The following is a 24,593-nucleotide window of genomic DNA, read 5'->3' as shown; positions in this document are numbered from 1 at the left end:
AAGTGAGCAAATGTGTCTCAGTAATTGTTGCATGCTCTCAACTGCAAAAAAACAAAAAAATAAATTTTCTAGGCTCAAGCAGTAAAGAAAAGAGAAAGTTGACATAAGAGCTCCAGTTTAAAATTGCTCTAATTAGGGAACAGCAAAGTAGAGATTTTTTTGTACTCTCTAACAACGTCCTGGTCCTTATAGTAGAACTTTAACATCCCCCGCCCAACCCTAATAATGTCCCTTGTGTAAAGCCCTATAAACATTTGGCTAAATGCTCTATTAACATATTGAAAAAGCAGAAAAAAACAAAGAAACCCAGGAGTATCCTATTTCAGGAATAAAAACACTCTCATTTTCTCCTGTAACTGACTCCATGAACAGGAGCTACATGAGAGAAAGGAATCAAGCAGTGGGATTTAGAACACTAAGCAAGATAGATTCTTCCAAATTCTAATTGGAGAACAGTTGATTTAATTGGTATCCATTTGGCTGACAAAAGAAAGCAAGAGTAGTGGGCAGGCAGGAATGCCTCTGGGGCTGATGTGAACATGAAGTGGCTCTGCTCAACGCTCAGGGACAGATCACTTCCAAAGACAAACCGTGGGAGCTGGCAGGACAGATTGCAGTGGGAGGGAAGGAGGGAAGGTGGGTGGGTTGCATGTCTAAATTCATGGTAGAGCAAGGAGCTTCCACTGGAGAGGCATTCTTATTTAAACAGGGAAGCATTTTAGATACAAACTAAACCTCAACTCCAGGCAGTATGGTGTGTAATTCACCTCTGACCCTGAGATGAGAGAGGTTGATAGGGTTCAGCGGTCTTCGTAAATGCAGTGTTTGGTGACAGACCACTAAAACAACCTTGAGAGAATACATGGCAAAATTTAAAGGGGTCATTAAAAAGTGAAAAGCATTTGTTTGAGTCCTAAAATTCTGTGACCCTGTAGACTTCAAAATAAACCCATCAGTGGCCTTATGTTGTGGGAATGTTGGAAGGTCAGTCAATAATAATCTCTTCACAGATGTTGTAGTGGCAGTGATCAAAGGCTAGTTATAGTATCTGCCTATCAGAAGCAGTGTTTTAGTGTTATTTTCTGTTAATCACAAGGCTCTCTTTGTTTGTTTGTACAGAAGCTCTTGTTCTCTGTGCCTGAAAAATGTTTCAGAGACATGTTGTGCTGTAGCTAGCTGTAGCAGAACAGAGGGGGAACCCAGGTGTTGTAGTGTTTTTACTGCCTCTGTAGAAAGGAAGGGTGGGAGACTAAGAGTAGATGACCTGGAGGGGGTTCAGAGGCAGGGGCCATGCTTGGTAGACCTTCACAGGCAGCCTCAGGGGGATGCAGCCAATGCTTATCTCTTCCTACACTTTTACTTCTTTTTTATCCTCTTCCACAGTACTGCTTTCATTTCCCTTTCCTCTCAGTGCAGGAGGACGAGTACTTCAGCTTTATTTCCTACCAGTGCCAAGCCATTGTGTTATCTGCTGACCAGCATTTTCTATGACTGGAAATGCTCCTTTCTTTTTTGTTTGCAGCACATACTTGAATCTGGCTGGATTATAAATCTTAGTATAGGAAAGTGGGATTAGCCTCTCCTTAATTATTCATAGAGTGTGAAAGCAGTAAAAAACTTCTTTCTTAAACGGTACTCTGGTGTGCACAAAGGGTTAGTTCATATTAGGGCTGAAACAATTGGATTAATCGGGATTAATTGATTATTGAAATAGTCATCAACTAATTTAGTGATTGATTAATCATTAACTGGAGTATAGAGACTCTAAAACATGTCTTTAGCTGACAGAGCAAATAACTTAGAGCAGTAGTTATACCACAATTTTAAAAAAGAAAATATGTGAACATTTTGCATTTAAGATGAAAAGAAATGATTTAGTCTGTCAATATGCTCCATCCAGAACTCCTCAAACCAAATTCACCTGGTTTAGTTTTGTAAAAAGTTTTCTTCAAGGGACATTTTGCTTTCTGATAATTAATCGATACAAAAAAAAAAAAAAAAAAAAAATCAACAGATTAATCAATTTCCAAAATAATCGTTAATTTAGTCCGGAGCCCATAACATCATCTGGGAAGAGGCTCTAAATCAAATTACAAATCGAGACTCTTCATCACACTGAAAACACCAAACAAAATAGAACTCTACTCAAAAATGTTTTTCTAATCCATTTTTGCACCATATACTGTATATTTGTTTTTGCACTGCTCTGAAGTTCCACATCAATGCCTTTTGACCCATGTTTTTCTCCCACACTGTTTAAATGTGATCACTGCTGCACTTTATGAAATGGAAATTTTCATTTCACCGTTGAGCTGCTGCTCATTTACTGTCTGAAAGCTGTACAGCGTAAAATTTCCTTTTGTGTACACTCTGTGTATACAAAATGATATTAAAAGTTGTCTAAGTCTAGTTGCAGCCCTAGTTCACATATTTTGAAGTTAACGTTGTTATCTTTAATAATTAGTTAAGTTATTAATCAGTTGAAAAAAATCTTCTGGATGAAGAAAGGTTTACAGTTAAATGGAGCCACTTGTCTAAATAGTATGAACAATTTTAAACACAGCTCAAACTAAAATGTTTATATTCAAGAGATAAAACACTAGGCTGCTATTTGTGTAATAGCTCCAAAGATAGTACAACCCTTTGGCTTTTAATGGTCTTGGATTTTTCTAAGATTCATGCTACTGTGCTGACACAGACGACAGGTAGCTTCAACCAACAAAATATAACACCATGACGCTGGCACTGTTTTTGTAGGGAAACGCCAAAAAACAACCAAAAGAAAAAAAATTTAGGAGTAGTAGTACTGCAGAATATGATGGTAGTTTCGGTAGTTTATGTTTAAGTCGGACTTTTCTGTATTAGCTTCATTGGTTAAATGCTAATTTTATCTGACGATTCAGCTATATCATTTGGAGCTCAACTAAACAAAAAATAAACAGTATGCTGTCTCTTGTCTCTGTAAAGGACTTACCCTATTTTAACCATTATATGTAAAATACTGTAATATGATTTGATTTCTATGGTTAAAATATATTTTGAAAAGTGCATCTGCCATCAGAAATTGTTATTGTCTAATTACTGTATTTTCCACAAAATTGTTTTATTTAATTCTTTGAGACACGACACTAAAGCATTGCGTATACTGTTTCTAACTTTGTATCATTTGTAGAATATTAAATAAAATACTATGATCATTATATATATATATATATATATATATATATATATATATATATATATATATACTATATTATTATATTAAGTATTTAGATCAGTTAAGTGAGTGGAATGTTGCACTAAAGTTTGATGAATCTCTCAATCAAACTAGCAAAATTTTAGGTTATTTTATATAAACCTTGTTCTCTAATTAACAAGAATAAGCTTCAAGAACAGTGGCAAAGGGCGGGATGTGGGTAATTTTGGATTTCTGACTCATTGTAACAGATTTGTTCAGTTTTATTCATTGATTTGAAGTTTTGTTAAGGGAAAAAAAAATAAAAATAAAATAATTGATAAAAAAATATATATATATATATATATATATATATATATATATATATATATATATATATATATATATATATATATATATATATATATATATATATATATATATATATATATATATATATATATATATATATATATATATATATATATATATATTGTTTGATATATATATAAAACAAAAGCAGATTTTTACATAAGTATTTGAGGTTTTTTTGCATTTTGTTTCAGATCACAGGATCACAGGAGGACTTTAATATTGATATAGTAAAAACAGTTTATAGTTCGAGCCTTTATCCAAAAACAACCAGACCTACAGTAATGATTTGAAGCTCTCAAAAGGAGAGAACTAGCTGATGTATGTATCAAGAAAGTTATTTTGGTGTATACCCATGTGGTCTGTAAATATAAATAATACTAATTCAACATGTTTTATTTAGAGCTTTGAGTGCTACATGTAATCAAACTACTTTTGTCAGTAGTTTGAGTAGTAATCTCTGATAAATGCCAGTCTTCATTACCTGTGAGATGTTGCTAAAAAATATAAATGCTGGAAGGTAGCAGCATTGTGCTGTTGCCATCTATTGTTCACTACCGTCTCACTTCAACTCTCAATTCAATACTTTTCACAGTCACATTCAAGCGTAATGACTATCTATACAGTCACTAGTTTGTCACCTCTGTGCTGCCGTAGGGCAAAGATGTCTGCCTCAATAAATGCAAGACTTGCTTGTATTTAATTATAAATACCAATTTCCAAGACAACACAAAAACTAAAGATCAAGAGTTTAAGTTCATAGACGATTATAAACATTATAATTATTTATAATATATTACATCCCTGTGAGTAAAATCCTTGTGATTATTACTTTGAAATCATGGGACAACAGAGAAAATAGATATAAAAGTTATAAGATTAAATTAGCCAAAATTCTAAGGATGTCTAAACTATTAAATGAGAAAAATAGAAATATACAAAAATGAATCGTCCACCATTATTCATGAGCATCAATACAATCATTGAAATGTCAGTACTGGATGTAAATTTCACTGAGTAGTTTATGAATGTAGGGCTAAATATGCCATTGTTTCTGTATTGGATGAAGAGCTATTTAAGTACCTGGCAACAATTTTTGAAAATGGGTGATTATCAGTTGTCATACTTTCACATAACTTTTAGTGTCTTCCAGAGATTGATGTTACCTATTCATGTATTAAAATTGGTTTTGTTTACAGATAAGTACTTAGCAGTTCTTGACGATAAACATCAGATGAATAAGCTAAAAAATACTTTTGACAAAAACAAACTGTCCTTGGAGAAAACTAAGTTAATGTTATTTCAACATTATGAAAGAAATATATATTTTAAAGTCAAAATAGATAGGGCACGGGTAGAACAAGTATGTAAAATTAAGTTCTTAGGTGTGATTATTCAGTGCAAGATCTCCTGGAAGGCCCATATCAGGCATGTCCAGACTAAACTATCTACAAGCCTCATAATTCTTAGTAAAGCAAAACATTTACTATTTTAAAATGAATGACACATTCTTTATTGTTTACTGATTTAACAATACTTGAGCTATTTTTGTAAGAAATATGGGGTAATATCTACAGGGTCAGTCAAACTGCTATGCAGGTTTTGGAAAAGAACTGTTAAGGTAGTTAGTAAGACTGGCTGTTAAGGGAAAATTATTTTTTTGTTTTGTTCATTGTTACTTCATTCCAGCTTGCTTAAATTATCTGCTCTAGGAAAAGTTTAAACATCAAAATGAATGTATGGAATTCTAGTTAAACAGCTACCAAACTGCATATTATTATTATTTGTTTTTGAGGGAGTGGGAGGGTATAATTACAAGAATAATCTAAATTTCAAAATCGTATATTTTCGCATCAACTACTGTGCATTACAAAAGAAAGCATGAAATAATGGAAAAAAACTCATTGTTGAATTTAGGGCAATGTCATTTGGAGGATTAGAACAAAGAGAGTCACTAAAAAGAAAATTAGCAATTTTAAATTTAACATTTAAATCATGCCATTAGATTTTTAATTTAAAAAGTTTTGTCTAATGCACATTTTACATTTAATGATTGAAGAGGAATTGTAAATTAAATTTATGAATCCATTACTAATACTACAATCCGAATATGTATTTTTAAATCTTACTTCCTAATGAATAAATAAAACCATTATTCATATATGTAATTAAAATAAATAACTTTCCTAATCACACATTTAAAAAGGGTGGTTCCTTATTACATTTCTATTTTCTTTTTTACCTTTCATTTTCAAATTCTATTTACAGGTGGATTTTCTTTTTAGTTTGCCCTCTCTATTGACCTTTTCAGCGACTCTTTTGGTTTCTGAGCTCACTGAACACCAGTTAAATCAATCACAATTGGTTCTCAGATGTAATCAGATCTCTCATTGGTCACTTCATTCAGAAAATGACTATCAATTTAGAAATGTTTTTTAAACATATTTTTAAATTTTAATTTTTAATAATGGCTTAATTAAAAAAAATTAATTCGTCTTTACTTATTGAATTTAATTGTGCAATTAGAAAACATGTTTAAAATGGGTTTCATTTAAATCTTAAAGTTTTAAATGTATTTTCTTGTCTTTTTTAGTTACTCTCTCTGTTCTCCATAATATCTAAGCTTGATACTGTTTAGCAAAAGATGGTAGAGTGCCAGTGAACATCAATGGGTACTCTTGGTCACTGTACATTGGTGCACACAAATTTTTTACACATATTTTTGGAGTTTGGGTAATGGGTAATACTTGTATGAAGGCAGATATATGTAGACATGTGTGAATTGGTATATGTATGTCTATATATGTACATAAATGAATATATTGCTCATCTAATGCAATTTTGAACTAGTATAAACTCATGTTAAGTAGAAATCTGGAAGATTGTTGGTGTCCAGGACTACAGACAGCCTCCCTGTAACAAAAATGTGGAGAACTTCCCCCATCTCTTACAAGTGGCATGGGGCATTTTGGATATTTTATTTATAGCATTTTTTTTTCTTTTAGATTAGTTTGTTTTTCTTTATTATTCTTTTCACTTTCTTTGGTAGTTGTAGTGTTTCGTAATAGAGACCCTGATCTATTATGATGCATATCTCACCCTAAGGAGTTTTATTTTAATTTCTGTTGTTATATCTTCCTCCAATTTTACCTTGGTGGAAGCGGTCTTTCTTGGGGGGGGGTGTTGATTGTAAAGGCCCAAGGTGTCTTAGGATGAAGGTGGCTTGCAAGCAATGGCTCCATGAGTGGAGGTAGGTAAGTAAATATGTTTTGGCAAACATGGTTGCTACCATACATATTAAGGCTGACCTTGACTGCTGCCCATCTCTCTTTTCACTGGTCCCTTATGGTTCTCTCTGTAGGTGAGGGGTCCACTTGTCGATGGCCCTATATCACTCTTTCGGGCTTGGCTCTGCCTGGTGTCTACCTACTCTCGTGGCACCCGTGATGAAGCCAGGGTCCCACCTGTGCCGTACTTGGCAGTCTTGTTACTTTGTTTTTTTTTTTTATGTCATCATAGGGCTTTCTTTGCCTGACCAATTACTTACAGCCTGTTTACCTTGAGACATCCTACAAGGGTTATTTAAGCCCCTGACAAAATAGCCTCTGGGATCCTCCCAATGCTGCAACCCCTTCCACCATGTTAAGGTGGTGGTTTGAGATCCCTACCATCACCTGTCATCATAAAATCTGGATCATGACCTAGATCCAAGATACAAGCAACTGAAATGACTTTTCTCCACAGGGTGGAAGTGCACACCCTTGGGTGAGGAGCTTGGTCATCCGGGAGAATCTCAGTGTACTGTAGAGCCATTTCTCCTCCCCATCAAGGTAAGTCAGCAAAGGATGCTCGGACATTTTGGATGCCTGCTCGACACCTCCCTTGGAGGTGTTCCAGACATGTCCCATAGGGACACTCTAGAGAGACTATGTTTTTTCGGCTGGCCCGGGGACACATCCTTGAGCTCCTTTGAAGAAGGTGTCTGGGGAGAGAGAAGTCTTGGAGTCTCTGTTGAATCTGTTGCCCCTGCAATCTGAAAGCCTATTTGTTTTTCAAAAGCTCAAAGTTAAATGTAACCAAATTAAAGTAATCAATTTATTCATCAAGAGAACTTGTAACGATGATGTCACAGAGCCTTTCTTAAAAAATCCCCTTTATGTCTCTCCATGACATGTTTTTTTTTTTATTAGATTTTAAAAAAAATTTTTCTATTAACTCTTTAACCACCGGGAGTACAGTAGGTTTTAACCCCCCGACACAGCAAACCCTCCACCCCCAGAATATGACGGCTCTGCCCTCACCTTGCCCACCACTTAAAGAAGCAATCTTTCAAAAAGTCATCTTAAAACCTATGTGAATGTTCATCCGTTCAGAGGAGAGTGCAGTATGCTGATGGAGAATGGCCCATTCCTGATGTAAATGAAGAGATGCATATCAGTGTTAATCCATTGCTTTGTAGTCACAGCCATACCCAAAGTCTGTCTAATTTCCTTCACACTCCCTTTTGCAGCCAGAAGTGTATCGATCGGCAGTAATTGAAGTGTACTTGATAATCCGTAAGGCAACAGGGGAGAGGGAGACCCTCAACTCTCACATCGATGCACACAGAATGGGGCTGTGTGGTTGTGTGTGTGTGTTTTTCAGTGGGAGTATGTGGTGTAAGAAGGGGGCTCTCTAATGTATGGGCGGGTAAGGCAACACCCCCCCTCATGGCTTCTTCTCAGCTGATTAAACTCATTGAGAGTCAGACAAGTGGAACAAATAGATATAAAGGTTTGCCTGGCAGCTTACAGCCATTCAGATTTCTTCATTGAAACAGCGAGCAGCACATTCACATAGCTTGCTTTATGCTAATATTAGGACCCTGGAATGACTGTTTTTGAAATTAGCCTCACATTATAGAGCAGGCTCACTAAGACATCTCAGGTAGAAACTTTTTGAGCATGAATAGGCACATCTGCTTTTGAGAAAATTGAATGTGCATTACACAATCAGGTGTAATGGTGATGATTTCTCTTTAAACACAACAACCATCTAAAAGCTCCATGGGCTGTTTGCACCCACTAGCCACCCACTTTGTTTGATGTGCTACTTTTTCTTTTTTACTTAGAACAAAAACAGCATTTACGCCGAAATTTCACATTCTCATTTATTTTGAAATGATCTGATTTTCAATTATTATTCCAGTAATTTCTGAGATTGCTTTAAAGGATCGGGGCTTTCTGTAATGCAAGTATTGAATAGGTTTAACAGAATGCTGTAAAGAGTAACAACAAAAATTATAATTTAGGTCAAAGAAAATAACTATAAGCATAATCGTTTTTATGTGCTGTGGTTTTTCTCAGTACTCTGCTGTATTGGTTTTCAGATCATCATCATTCTTTATCAGGAGAGCAGGAAATACCACATTAAAAGTAATGAAACAGACAGAAAGACAAGCAAACTGAAACTGCCTCAGGAAGAAAACATACAACATAATTATATTTACTCAATTTCTTTTTTCATCACTGTTCAGAAAACATGAACTGCAGACAAATCTGCTCATTGACAATACTAAGAAACAACAGCATTGAATCTTTTAGGAATATATTTCTATCTCTAACTTGCCATAAAGGTTAATAAAACACTACAAGTATGTATATATCACACACTTATGGGCCTTTAACCGAAACCTCACAGTTGTGAACCTCTCTGCCCAGACTGTCTCGCTACTCAATTCCTAAAAAATGTGTACACACAAACCTGCTAATACACACATGGGCAGAGGGAGTTAAATCTTTCCCAGCGTCTCATCCTGCAGAGAAAATAAGAAATAACCATAACTCCTTTCACTGCCAGCCTGCCCTGTATGACCCCTGTTTTAAGTGGGTTGCAGGTAATTGCTGAGGCGGTGTTACCCATCAGCCTACAAGTCCATGTGTGCCTTATGTGTCATCTCTATTTATTATATTCTGCACGCTCCCTGGGCCTTGGTAATCAATTTCACAAGGATACAGGGCTGATATCAGCTGCCGTGCACATTATGAGGCAAGCCCTCCTCTTATCAAGTGCAGAATTGCCGACTAGAGGTCATGAGCAGATAAACAGGGATGTAACACAACTCCCCCACTCACCTGCCCCCCGGTGAACACAAAGGTGGGAAGGTGATGTTGTGAGGGAGGTACAAAGAACAAAACACCCGCCAAGGAAAAGGTTGCGACCCTTGTAAGGTGCCTCTTGTTACACCCGACCTTCAGAATTTCATCATCAGTGGCTCTGTCTGCTTAATAATTCGGAAGCTCCCACTCCGTTTCTTTCTCTCTCACTCTCTTGAGTCAGCGTATGCAGGGTTTACTCATGTTTGTGTGCGGTGGGGTTATGAGTCCTGCAGACACCCTCTCTCTGATTATCTCTGAGCACTCTTTGCGGACCTTTATAGACAATCCACAACTCCATCAATCATTTGGCCTTCCGTCTTTCTTCACACGCTAACCTATTTCCCACCTCGCTACCGTTGGACCAACTGTATCTTAGGCTTTGTCTGTACTCAGATCTACAAACAAATGAAAAAAAAAAATATTGTACGTTTTTTGGTGTAAAAAAAAAATCAATATAATATTTCAAAAATGTTATTGGTTTGAATTTGTTTTGTTATTGTTTTCCATGTCAAGTCTTTTATTGTTGCTGAGGTAAGGTCCTAGGCAGCTGGGCTTTATGACACATCTTTGAATCAATGTTTAAACATGCCTTTGGCTCTAAAGGAGACATATTCGACTATGAAAATGTTTACAGGGATTATTTGTGGTCACTGGACAAGTCGCAAAGCCGCAGAAATGTCATGCAATTGCATCAGCCTTTGTAAACATTAATTATGAGTCCATCATTGTTTATTCGTCCCCACACCCTACACAGGCAGCTGAGCATATTTGCCAGGCAGATTGGATCTACACGTCACTATATTTTGGTAATATGCTTAAACTGTCAGCCTTGTGGATTGGACATAAAAGGCTAAACAGGTCAAATGGTGTAATTCATGGGAATATAACTCAGTGATATTTTTATTTATTTTTTTCTTATTTTCTTGGTATTGCACCAGGTTTCACTGTGGTCACCTGCCTTTCGTTGCAGACGTGCATGAAGCTCCCTTGTCCTGCCCCCGCTCCACAGCTGACCTTGTCCAGCCTTTCCAGGCCAAAGACTTGATGAGTGTTTTTCTTTTAGCCCATCCCCCTTCATCCCTCGGCATGGGCGCCGCACATCCGCTCTGTCATTAAACCTTCCACCCGTAGCTTTAGGACCTAACCATATGGTGCAGCTAGTGGAGTGTTGCAAGAAAGGCTCGGCTTTGGTCTTAATCCGATGAATCTTTCTTAGAAAAAAAAAGGGTTTTCAGGATTGACCATGAGAATGTTTGGACACTAACCTGCACTGCCTTTAAAAAAAATGACAACACACACACAAAAAAAGCTTTCTGTTATTGTTAAAATATTTGGCTTTGATTTCTGTTAAAACCTTTAAAACAATTTACACTTTATCTGCTGTGAGATCTGTCATTCCATTTTCATTTTGCATCAATCCAGAATATTGTAGGCGATACCTACAGTTAAGGCTGAAGCCAAATCGGTACAATTTTTGAGTTTATAACAAACTTCTTTCAGGTCTTAACATTTAATACGTAATATATTTTATGAACATTCCAAATCCATATTCTATATTTGTGAACTAAAGAGTATTACTTAATAGTTTACACATTTTTTTTACAGCAGAAATAATACGTGTATTGTAGTTAAAGCATAGTGATATCTATGGGTTACTAGATACTTTTCATGATCCTCTCAGTAATAAGACACTTGAAATTTGCTTTAAAAAGTGACTTCTAAAAATCTCTGAAAGGAAGGCACTGCAGCAAAAATTATCTTAAATCTATGAAAAATGTTTTAACAGTTCAGGTATTTTTTTTTTAAGTTGTACAATATACAGAAACAGTTTTTTTCTCAGAAAAAGAAATTCACAGAGGAAGAATATTTTTTGACACCTACTCCCATCTCCATTTTCCCTATAAATGAACATGCTGTGTAAAAAATAAAATAAAACAATACAGCAAACTTAAAAACAGTTCATATAACAGTATTTGAATTAGACTCAAGTTATTTTAAAATAGTAGAAGTCTTCTTTAGTCTTACCCCCTCTTAATCCATGTGTTTCCTTCACACAGTGGAATCAACCTTTCCGAAATGATGTAAATAAAACATTATCAGAGAGTTGCAAAACACACAACATAAAGTGTGTTTAAATAAAACACCTAACAAATAGTTCATTTGCTTTTGTCATGGGGTTAAACACAAGATATATATCTTTTCTTTACCTCTTAGCTGTGCACTTTCTGCTCATGCTATCACTGTATATTTAAACTATTTTGTGTCATACTGTGAAGAAAACAACTGAACCACAAAGATGTGTGCTACAATCTTCAACACTTAACAGTTTTAAAACCCTGGTACCTTTCACGAGATAAAAGGTTGCCCCTGGAGTCCTTAAAGGCATGTTCAATAGTGGCACGAACAATAGTTGCTAGTTTCACAGTTAAGACATGACCAGTTGTCTGGCAACATGTTTAGTATGCAGCAAGCAGAGCGTATCACACACAAAGATTGAAGAGATTTTCTTTGGCCTGCACAGCCCTAAAGAAGCTATCAATTCCCTGACATAGAAGACAGAAAGGATATGGCTGATTTTAATGTAATGTTATCTCTATCAATCTATCAAACGCAAGACGAAAGCAAGAAAGTCTGTAGTTGCATGGCCTGGGTAATATCAAGTTATCATGTGTCAGGGAATTGTTTGTGTCCTTCTGTCTGACGAGTGTTAGTGAATTTTGAACATTCCTGGACAACCTAGATTTAATAGTCACATCGCTAAAGTTTGAATTTGAAAAGCTAAAATTATTTGTCACATATGTTATATCAAGTTATATTAGTTATAATGTCAGCATTATTTTTTTATTCTCAATAAGGCCATCTGTGATAATCTACTCACCCATAAAAAAGGCAGAATGCCAAATGTGGTCACATATTACAAGCTAATTTTCTCAGTAGATGTGTGTAATATCACAAGCAGCATTCAGGGATCAAAATGTGCTTTACATTTCCTGAAATCAGTAAAATTAATCCAGATTCTAAAATTCTGCCATGCAAATAAAAATGTCAAGCTTAAAACATATTTGCGCCCATAAACACAATGATTTCTTGAGTTGCAAGTTTTAATGCTCCCTCTTTAACAAAGTTCAGGGAGTGCGTCCACACATAAAAGGAACACAGACTTGCATTTAGTCTAATGGGCCTAGAGGCCCTTTGACTCTCCTTTAGCTGTTTTACGTGTTTCCGTGTAGGGGGGCAAAGATAGGGGAACACAGGGCAATAATTTCACCAGAGTGATGTGTGATGCAGATGGGAATTATTAATTTGTATCTGCTTTGCTTCAGTTCTGCTACTTACCGAAGAAAGAGGGGAAAGTGTCATTCTGTTCCATTTTTGTGTTTCTGAAGTCCCTCGTCTCAAGCACAGCCCCATCCAGGGTCGTGAGTGTTAAATGTCAAGCCTTGTAGTGAGCTGTCAAAGAACAAAATGGGCCCTGGATGATTGATGACTCGAGAGTCTGAAACCAAAACCTCCCAATTGCAAATGCTACCCTGCATCAGTTGTCCTAACCCCACCCCACCCCTACCTACTGCTTTCTCACTTCTAATAGCGGCTCAGTATAGTGCCAGGGTAGCTCCCACACAGCCACATGCCCACATTTGGACCTTCTCTTCAAACAGCCTGGAGTTGGATTGAATGTGAGTCCAACCATCAAAAAGTTTAGTGCAACAAAACAAAACAAAACAAAACAAAAAAAAATCTATTACATTTTGCAGATAACTAAACATTTGTGTAAAAAGAGAGACACATCTTTTGGCACCCTTTGTAACAATTTATACAAAGATTGAAATACACATATACGTAATATACTTATAGTATAGTTCTTCAGGCAACCCACAATTTTTCTGTATGCTTTTAGTTTGAAGACTGGAAAGACAACTCCAATGAGCCATATTCCTGTTGATTCAAAAATAAAAGTTACAGATTACAGATTCGCACTAAATCCAGGAAATGGTGCGGCAACATAAAATGTCACAATACTCTTTGGGCCTTAGGGAGATAAGGGGTCTAGAGAATCACAAATCTTCCCCAATGATTGGGATAAGTTTTTTTTTCTTCCACATTTTGATTGCTTGTCTTAAAAAAAAAAGTGTTTGATTTGTTTCAACAGACCAATGTATGCAGTGAAAGTTAAATCAACAGTGGAAATGAGCAAAATCCATAAGTGTACGATGCAGTGGTAGGAAAAAAATAAACCTCTTTTCTCATAATACTCACAATCCACCTTTTACCCATGTAAACGACCACTGGCAGTTTTTATGAAGACTTCCTGACATCAGATACAAGTTTTTTCTGCACATCTTTTAATCTCTGTTCTAATGATATCCATCCATTAAAAACAGAACTGATTTTTTATTTTATTTCTGTTAACCAGTCTTGAAAATGTTTTAATGCTCTCTCCATGCACTTGGCACTAGCACACCACTAGTGGACCATCACATATGCAAGTAATTCCTTATACATAATTAATTGTTTTATTTTTTTCTTGCAGTTAGAATGTTTTCAAAACTTTACAATCAAACATTTTTTTTTGGAAACACATCGTTGTAGTAAAATATATAAAAACTATAAGTGAAAATGTGCTACAGGGACTAAAACAGGAAAAAATAACAACTTTAAAAAAGTTAAATGACCACCAAATGTTACAAATACTCAAATGGTTGCGTTATCTTTGCAAAGAAAAAAATCCTTCACACAGTGTAAGGGACTAGGCTACACAATATTTAACTTCTCAGTCAGCTTCAGAAAATCACCTCAAAAAACATGTAAAAAAAGAAACTGTCTATACATTTTTTTAAATATGCTGTATTTAAAAAGTTCTATGTGGCAGAATATCATCACCATTGAAAAGATGGAAACATGACGGAATCATTTAAAAGATTATTTATATGCAAGTAAATAGAACATAGCATCCATAATCCTGTGAAACTTATTGCTTCACAGTAACTTAGCTAATTGAAAGCGCAGTTTTGAAACATAAATATACCAATTTGCTTTTAAAACATGGAAATCTGAAATACAATTTCATATCATAGTGTTTTCAGAGAGAAGCCACTGTAATGTGAGCGCTAGAGGCAACCATTTAATCAGAGGGCCAATTTTTGCATTTGGCTCGTTAATTGATATCGGCTAATATCTGGCCGATTTAAGAATTCTATTTTTGCTGCATAAACCAAAAAAAAAAACTTCTGCACGTACTGATTCTGCTCCTCTTCCCCTCTCTACAGTAAGCTCTGAGCTCGTATCAGCTGTGCGATAGTGTGTCTTTGCAGGGAAGTTAAAAAATTGGAGTGGACAAAGAGAGAGAAATTGAGCAGTTTACTCCATGGTAAGATGTGGTTTTATAAAACTACACTTTAGTTCCCCATTACAACAGATGCCCTTGTTGAAACAAGCAGTTAGGGTGCCTTAAGGAGAGTAGATTCATTCTAGGTAACATAGTAAACATATTAGCATTTAAGCTCTGTGTAAGATGTAGCATAATTTCAAAATTAAAATTTAATTATTTTAATGTGTCCCTCTACACTTCACGCTGACATGTATGAAGGACCAACTCTGCCATATTTAAAAATAGATACAGAAATAAATAAATGCTCATTAAATGTATAAGCATACAATTAATTGCCAACAAAAAAGTGAGACATAAATGTATATAACTCTTAATTAGCTTCTTTATTTATTTGCCTTTGTAATATTTACCTTATTTATTTTTCTGTCCTTTATAATCTTCAACTTTATTTTTTAATTACTTATATTTTTAAGTATTTATTTATGTGCATGTTATAATATTTTTGTCTGTTTTATTCTTCCTTTGTATTTTTTTACCTTAGTTATTTCTTCGCCGCTGTTTATTTCTCTCTGCCCTTTTTACATTTCTCTCTGCCCTTTTTACATTTCTCTCTGCCCTTTTTACATTTCTCTCTGCCCTTTTTACATTTCTCTATGCCCTTTTTACATTTCTCTCTGCCCTTTTTACATTTCTCTATGCCCTTTTTACATTTCTCTCTGCATTTATGCCTCATTATGCAAATGAGGAGGGGGTGTGTCCTAGAGAGTCAACTTCTGCTCATTGGTTGGCTTGGCGGTCCATCTCCTTAACTCACAGAGCTCAGAGTACTAAGTTAAATGTTCTCTTTTCTGTTGCTGTTGTTCAATAAAAGTACGTTTTAAGATCATTTGAGGCGAGAACCTTATACTTTTAAGCATCACCATATGGCCCATTCACAGATTTAATGCGTAATTTAAAAGAAAATGTGACGAACTTGAGAGGACCGTGGCAACCAGCGGAGCTCCGAAGCTGACGGCAGCCAGGTCTATAGCCAGGCTATGATGGCGATTTTTTGTTGTATTTGGCAAAGTTTGGCAAAGTCCCTACTCAAGTTCTAATGACTTCAGACTCGACATCAGACTCTCCTCCTGTAGATTCGACCGATGTAGTAAAATGCTTACCAACACGCTTCACACACGGTTATGCCGAGAGAGGGCCGCTGCAGATGGGCTGTGGTTAGACCTGGCTGCCGTCAGCTTCGGAGCTTTGCTGGTTGCCACGGTCCTCTCAAGTTCGTCACATTATCTTTTAAATTACGCATTAAATCTGTGAATGGGCCATATAGTGATGCTTAAAAGTATAAGGTTCTCGCCTCAAATGATCTTAAAACATACTTTTATTGAACAACAGCAACAGAAAAGAGAACATTTAACTTAGTACTCTGAGCTCTGTGAGTTAAGAAGATGGACCGCCAAGCCAACCAATGAGCAGAAGTTGACTCTCTAGGACACACCCCCTCCTCATTTGCATAATGAGACAGAAATGCATAGAGAAATGTAAAAAGGGCAGAGAGAAATGTAAAAAGGGCAGAGAGAAATGTAAAAAGGGCATAGAGAAATGTAAAAAGGGCAGAGAGAAATAAACAGCGGCGAAGAAATAACTAAGGTAAAAAAATACAAAGGAAGAATAAAACAGACAAAAATATTATAACATGCACATAAATAAATACTTAAAAATATAAGTAATTAAAAAATAAAGTTGAAGATTATAAAGGACAGAAAAATAAATAAGGTAAATATTACAAAGGCAAATAAATAAAGAAGCTAATTAAGAGTTATATACATTTATGTCTCACTTTTTTGTTGGCAATTAATTGTATGCTTATACATTTATTGAGCATTTATTTATTTCTGTATTTATTTTTAAATATGGCAGAGTTGGTCCTTCATAGACATGCAGCCTCTACTGAGGATTATAAATTTAGAAGTCGTGTTTTCATTAAACTAATTTGTAAAATACTCTAACTTATCTGTTTAGTTCTTCATCCAAACATCTGTTTGGATGTTTTAAAAGCTGCGGCATTGCCACTTAAATGACAAACTTACATTTCTAAGGTGTTTTGTGAATGAGTTTTTTTTTTTTTTTTTATGAATGAAATACTAAAAGCCTCTGATTAGCCAGTGTGTTATCACTTTCAACTGTATCCAGCCACTTGTTTTCATTTTTAAATGCTCGTCTGTAGAAGCTAAATCTAATAATCAACATACACTAAATGTATATATATATATATTCATTTCACAGTTAGACGGGAACAGACAGGTGTGGAGCCACTTAATAAAGAATGTAACAGGTGTTATATGTAGCATCTGTGGTGTTAAAGTTAGTCATGGATCCAGCCCCAGTAAGGCAAAAAAAAAAAAAAAAACACCACAGATTTGAGGCGATTTATAAATATATACATATATATATCGGAAATCGGCCAATATTAAATCAATGTATCAGATATAGTTGTTTTTTTTTTTAAAGCCCTGAATATCAATATCCATATCGGCCTTCAAAATCAGGGTGTAGTGAGCACTAGAAATGCATAGAAATGTTTCCATTTTAATCAAAAAACACCATTTGGGAGGACAGGACAGTTTTGGTTTGGGATACACATGTTTCTATCCATCAAACCCATGTGTGGTGGCAATATGGATCTGTACCAAGTTAAGTGGCAAAACAGTTTAAAGTGAAGGGTGTCTGTGCTACTGCTAAGAGTTCCTAGAAAGCACAATTACCGTATTTTCACGACTATAAGGCGCACTTAAACGTCTTTTTTTTCCCTCAAAATGTGCGGTGCGCCCTTTGGTGCGGTGCGCCCTATGTGTGTTGTAACTGCGACTTTTGAGACCACCTCATTGAGGAGATGATGAAAGAGTGGCTGAATGTAAGGAGACCAGGTGTTTTTTTTCCACTCATCACCATCGCTGTTAATATGTAACTCCATGCGTGCCCATCTCACAGCTGATGTGAAAAACATGGGGAAACAAATTAACCCTGTGCTCGCTGTTCAACCGCTCGACATCGGTGTGAACCGGACCCAGCAGGTGCAGCATAAGCAGCGAGTTTACATGCAAAGTCAATGGTTGACGAGCGTATAGGTGCAGCAAAAGGTCCCGCAGCGTGTTTTGGTGCAGCACGTCGAGAAGCGTTTAAGCATCTGACGCACCGCCAACGCGCTGCTGCTGCTCGAGATGGAAAAATTGAAGTTTTGCTGCTGGACGCGCCGCATCAACCAATCAGAGAAGCTGATCTGGGAGCTGACAGCGAGACAGACACAGCGCTCTGATGACATTAACGCAAATGAAAAAGGCTGGATGGATGAGGAGATGATGAAAGGCAGGTGTATGTGAGGAGAGCAGGTGCTTTTTTCCACACATCACCATCGCTGCGTGCCCATCTCACAGCCGATGTGAAAAAAAAAGGTGAATCAAATGAACGCTGTGCTCGCTGTTATCCCGGGGGGTCTGACAAAGGAATTTCAACCGCTCGACACTCAGTGTGAAGCGGCCGTTCAAAGTAAGGCTGCGAGCGGCGTGGGAGCGATGGATGACAGACGGAGACCACAGTTTCAGGATAAGTGGAAGGCAGCGCTGGGCAAGTTACGCCACCGTTTGCGGATGGATTGTAGATGCTTGGACTAACGTATCTGCTGGCTCTGTTGTTCAAGCTTTCGCAAAAGCCGGCATTATTTCTGAGGAGCCGCGCTGCACGGAAAGTGACTCTGACAGCGAAGATGGGGAAACTGGCATGTCTGATTTAGCGCAGCTGTTTAATTCAGAAACAGAGGATGATGACTTTGATGGGTTTGATTAATACTTTGTAATAAATACATGAATAAAGCACAAACATACTCAGTTTTGCTCCCGCTCTATTTTTCTACCTGAAAACTTAATTCAACAGCAGCCTCTGGGCCGGGTCTCCTCCTCTTCACCGCGGCGGCTGGCAGGTGTTTTTTCATCTAAATAATCTAAATCTTGCAGCTATATTTGCTGTGATCAGTGGGAATAAAGTAGTTTTAATATGTTTTTAAGTGAGAAAGGCCACCTGAAAACTTAATTGCAGTCAGTTCATCCAGATTATCTATTTCTGTCGGAGGCGCTCAGACCCCCATATACCAGCGGTGCACCGACAGCAGAAATCCCTTCAACAGCAGCCTCACCGCGGTGGCTGGCAGGTGTTTTTCATCTAAATAATCTAAACTGCAGGCACCAGGATACCGGCAATAAAAGCGAACATATTCCGTCGGCAGGTTTCAGGATTTTAAGTTAATTTAGGAGTGACCACAGCGCTGTGTCATCTGCGATGTGTCTGTCTCACGGCCAGCTCGCAGGTTTGATTAATACTTTGTAATAAATACATGAATAAAGCACAATCATACTCAGTTTTGCCCCCGCTGTATTTTTAAAATACGCAGTAGAGCTATTTAAAGGTAGTAGAGGACATGTACCTGTATATAAAAAATGCGCCCTATAGTCCGGTGCGCCTTATGTGTGTGTTAAATACAGAAATGGCACACATAACTGAGACTGCGCCTTTTAGTACGGTGCGTCTTATGGTCGTGAAAATACGGTAACTTAGATCTTTAGGTATAATAAAAATGGAGTACAGTTATAGAATGTCTGGCCATTTTGTTAAAATCTATAAATCTTACAATTTTTTCATACACAAAAAAAATTTACCACTTTATTATCTAAACTTCTTAAAAACTGTTTATTATGAGATCTGGTTACTGTAATAACAGATTAGGCCTTTATTTTTCTCCACATTTTTACCAGTCGTCCCAACCAATATCTCCAGTATGTACCCACTAAGCATAATGTCATAAAGTTACATTTCCTCAGTTTTGAATAGCTTCTAAATGTGTCTATGTTTGCCATGTTTACTTGATCCTGACAGGTACTGACTCTGTCAGTGTGTCAGCCTTAGCAAGTGAGCGTTTTTGATGAAGACCTCTACTTGAACGCCACTGTGATCAAAGACTCTCATACAATCACAATAGCTCCATTTGTCTGCTGTAACAGGGACGTACATCCTGCTAACCGGATGGTTAATCAGAGACTCCCCTATCATCTTCAGCAGGACTGCCTATGGTTTCAAACAATGTCTAAAGGCAAGCAGATTTAATCTGTCTTTTTTCCTGCTGCCACTCATATACCCTGCAGATGCTATTTAGTGCTCAAAGGACTGCATATTAAGGAGGTTTAGGATTTACAAAGGAATTGCTATTGACTTGTTTATATAATAAGCTAAAGGAGAACAAACATTTCTTTTATTATACAATAAAAAAAAAACTCATGAAAAATCACTAAGCCGTGATTCCATCTTTTGTTGTTACTCTTACAGAGGTCTGTCTCTTCTCCCCTGTTAATAGCAGGCACCATTTCAGCCTCCTGAAGCAGAGAATAAAGAGCCTGTGAAACCAGTGTCATAACAGCTCAGCACCTGCCAATCTGACCCGCAGTGACAGGCCATGCTCCTCATGCCCACATTCATAACACAGATAAACATAAAGCTAAATACCAGGCTACGCTCTGTTAACTTTTATGTAGTTAAGAATGATTGGCTTCTTGCTTCACCACACCAGAGGGATCAAAGTACCCAGGAACGATATCTGAGCCTCTAAATAGTAGTCCAACACTTTTCACTTTACATTGCATGCATATATAATAGTTGTTGTGCTTTGAGGGCTGTCTATAACCTCTGTGGAAGTGTCATACACAATATTGTGAGATATGTGCTGAGCTAAACTGAAGGGGTTTGACTAAGCATGCAGCGAAAAGATGTTTGAGGCTTGCACTTAGTTTACCATTCCACATGAATCAATACCTGCCCTTTTTAAATGATGCTGCTTTTCAAATGCAATGTTGCCTTTTCCTAACATTTAGAGAATTGTCTATGAAGCCTATTATTATTATTTTTTGCATTAGATGGTTTTCAGTCTTCTAAATAAATAGATATTTATCGATTTGCTTCACTCTGACTTGGAATAATATCTGGTGTGATTAGCTGCACTCTAATTTAGATCAAAATTGAAATGTTGATGCTTCAGTTTCGTCAGTCCTGTTACTGCAGCATGATTTGTTTAGCTAAAGAAACCATATTTCACAACCTGACATTTAAAAGGGTGGAATTGGAGGTCGTTAAGAGGCAGGGGATGCGGGCAGACGTCTGCAACTGTTTGTTTACCATACCCCTCATTGGTGTCAGACTTCCTGACATTCTTGTACCTTATCTTCAGCATTCTGAAGTCTGCAAGCTGGTGCCAGTGAACACAAGGGTTGCGTGTGGGGTCCACTTCTATGGCACTGTGCTGCAATCGCACCCTGGGACTGAGTCCAAAACAGCCACGGTTGTGGTTTGGGGAGTCAGGGTCAACGGAGATTAACCCATACGATCTGGAAGCACTGGAAGAAATTTGACTTGAGTCTGGAGCAGAGGTGCTGCAGAGGGCAGTGTAGACTGAAACAGGTTCAGCCCCTGCTTGCTTATCTCAGGGCCGAACCAGCAACAAAACTTGCCTGGTCAAAGAGTGCTGAGTGTGGTGTAAAAAATGTGTTTACAATTTGAAGAGGTCAAGGACTTGAGGACAGATAACTATTAACAGAATAATGCTGCAGTTCTTCAAAGGAGAGGACAGCATAAAGCTTCTGCTGGAGTTTGGAAATGTATTTATTTCTTAAAACTTTCTCAGATTACTTTAAACAAAAAAAAAAAAAATAACTCATATTCAATGTGTTTTATTAAGATTTTAAGTGTTGCAGAAAGTAGAGCTTTAGGACCTGATCTTTAAAGAATCCAAATAAGGAACGCTAAATAGTGGGGGTAGAAAAAACAGATTCCTCTGACCAATTGCATTTAGTAAATTGTGTGTACTGCTGGCTGTTTGACAGGGAGCAAAATAGGAAAAATTTAATTCTAAGCCATGGAGTAGGGTTGGGAATTGAAAAGATTTTCACGATTCCGATTCCCTTTTCGATTCTATGAAACGATTCGATTCTTTATCGATTATTTTTTCGATTCCAATTTGGGGGAAAAAGGAGAACAAACAGTTTGATTATCAGAATCAACTTTGTTTACTTAACTATTGCACAATCTTACAAACTCAACAAGATCAAGATGTCCACAGGAAATGTGAAACTGGAGTAACATCTGTGTTTAAATGAAAAATGAATACAAGAACAAACTTAATAACCAACAATGTCTAATAACAAATGATGGGATAATAACCTATTTTAAATAACAAAAAATACTAATTATAAAACAGTAGTAGCACTGCAAAAAATGTAAATCTAAATAAGTAATTTGTTCTTAAAATAAGTTCATTTTTTCTTGAATTGAGTAAGTAAGTGACACATTTTGCCAATGGAACAATACAATTTACATTTGAAATAAGAAAAAAACTATTGCATTGTCTTATTTCAAGTGCATATTATCTAATTATCTTATTTTAAATGTAAAAATACTCATTCCATTGGCAAACTATCTTATTTACCTGCTCAAATTAAGGGTAAATACACTTGATTTAAGATATTTTTACTTAATTTCAGATCGTTTTTGCAGTGAGGGAAAATTAACAATTGTTTTGCAGAAAGATGAGCATATCTGCTTTTTCTGGAAGGATACGGGATCTTTCAGCGCTTATGGTGTCTCCAGCCGTGGAAAACACCCTCTCAGATGGGGTGGAGGAAGCCTGCACACAGAGGTAGTTTTCAGCCAGTCCAGATAGCAAGGGCAGCGTATTTTGCTTCTTCCACCACCACAGTGTGGCGCTATCCCTGCAGGGGATGGAGGGCAAGCTTTTACAGAGCTGGATTTCCTGATCTACCCTCTGGGCTAAGGAAAGACGGGGCTTTGATTCACAAAGTGACCGCAGCTCGTTGTCTTCCTCCTCGAATAGTTCTTCCAACTTGCGTAACTTGCGTAACTTGCGTAACTTACGTAAAAACGTGACGTAAGTCGTGCTCCCAAGAGCCGGCGCTCTAGGCTCTGGTGCTGCGGGAATCGAAAAAAGAATCGTTCAGCGAGCTGCCAAACGATGCCATGGAATCGGAAAATACGGAACCGGTTCTTAACAGGAACCGGTTTTCGATTCCCATCCCTACCATGGAGTTTGAAGTTTTTGCAAATTTAATGTCTTACTAAAGGCCAACCTACAGGACCTATTTGAATAAATCTAATTAAAGAACGTTCTGTTTTTGAACGTTCTGTGAACTTACAGGTGCTGGTCATAAAATTAGAATATCATGAAAAAGTAGATTGATTTCAGTAATTCCATTTAAAAAGTGAAACTTGTATATTATATTCATACATTACATACAAACTCATATATTTCAGATGTTTATTTTGTTTAATTTTGATGATTACAAATGACAACAAATGAAAATCTCAAATTCATCATATCAGAAAATTAGAATATTGTGAAAAGGTTCAAAATTGATGGCCCCTGGTGCCACACTCTAATCAGCTAATTAACTCAAACCACCTGCAAAAGCCTTTAAATGGTCTTTCAGTCTAGTTCTATAGGCTACACAATCATGGGGAAGACTGCTGACTTGACAGTTGTCCAAAAGACGACCATCGACACCTTGCACAAGGAGGGCAAGACACAAAAGGTCATCGCTAAAGAGGCTGGCTGTTCACAGAGCTCAGTGTCCAAGCACATTAATAGAGAGGCGAAGGGAAGGAAAAGATGTGGTCGAAAAAAGTGTACAAGCAAGAGAGATAACCGCACCCTGGAGAGGATTGTGAAACAAAACCCATTCAAAAATGTGGGGGAGATTCACAAAGAGTGGACTGCAGCTGGAGTGAGTGCTTCAAGAACCACCACACACAGACGTATGAAAGACATGGGTTTCTGCTGTCGCATTCCTTGTGTCAAGCCACTCTTGAACCACAGACAGCGTCAGAAGCGTCTTGCCTGGGCTAAAGAGAAACAGGACTGGACTGCTGGTGAGTGGTCCAAAGTCATGTTCTCTGATGAAAGTAAATTTTGCATTTCCTTTGGAAATCAAGGTCCCAGAGTCTGGAGGAAAAGAAGAGAGGCACTTCATCCACGTTGCTTGAAGTCCAGTGTAAAGTTTCCACAGTCAGTGATGGTTTGGGGTGCCATGTCATCTGCTGGTGTTGGTCCATTGTGTTTTCTGAGGTCCAGGGTCAACGCAGCCACATACCAGGAAGTTTTAGAGCTCTTCATGCTTCCTGCAGCTGACCAACTTTTTGGAGATGCAGATTTCATTTTCCAACAGGACTTGGCACCTGCACACAGTGCCAAAGCTACCAGTACCTGGTTGAAGGACCATGGTATCCCTGTTCTTAATTGGCCAGCAAACTCTCCTGACCTTAACCCCATAGGAAATCTATGGGGTATTGTGAAGAAGAAGATGCAATACACCAGACCCAACAATTCAGAAGAGCTAAAAGCCACTATTAGAGCAACCTGGGCTATCATAACACCTGAGCAGTGCCACAGACTGATCGACTCCATGCCACGCCGCATTGCTGCAGTAATACAGGCCAAAGGAGGCCCAACTAAATACTGAGTGCTGTACATGCTCAT

The sequence above is a fragment of the Cyprinodon tularosa genome, unplaced genomic scaffold, assembly GCF_016077235.1.
Source record: "Cyprinodon tularosa strain WSP-4 unplaced genomic scaffold, ASM1607723v1 ctg71, whole genome shotgun sequence".
In the NCBI taxonomy this organism is placed as follows: Eukaryota; Metazoa; Chordata; class Actinopteri; order Cyprinodontiformes; family Cyprinodontidae; genus Cyprinodon; species Cyprinodon tularosa.
This window is presented reverse-complemented; position numbering follows the sequence as displayed.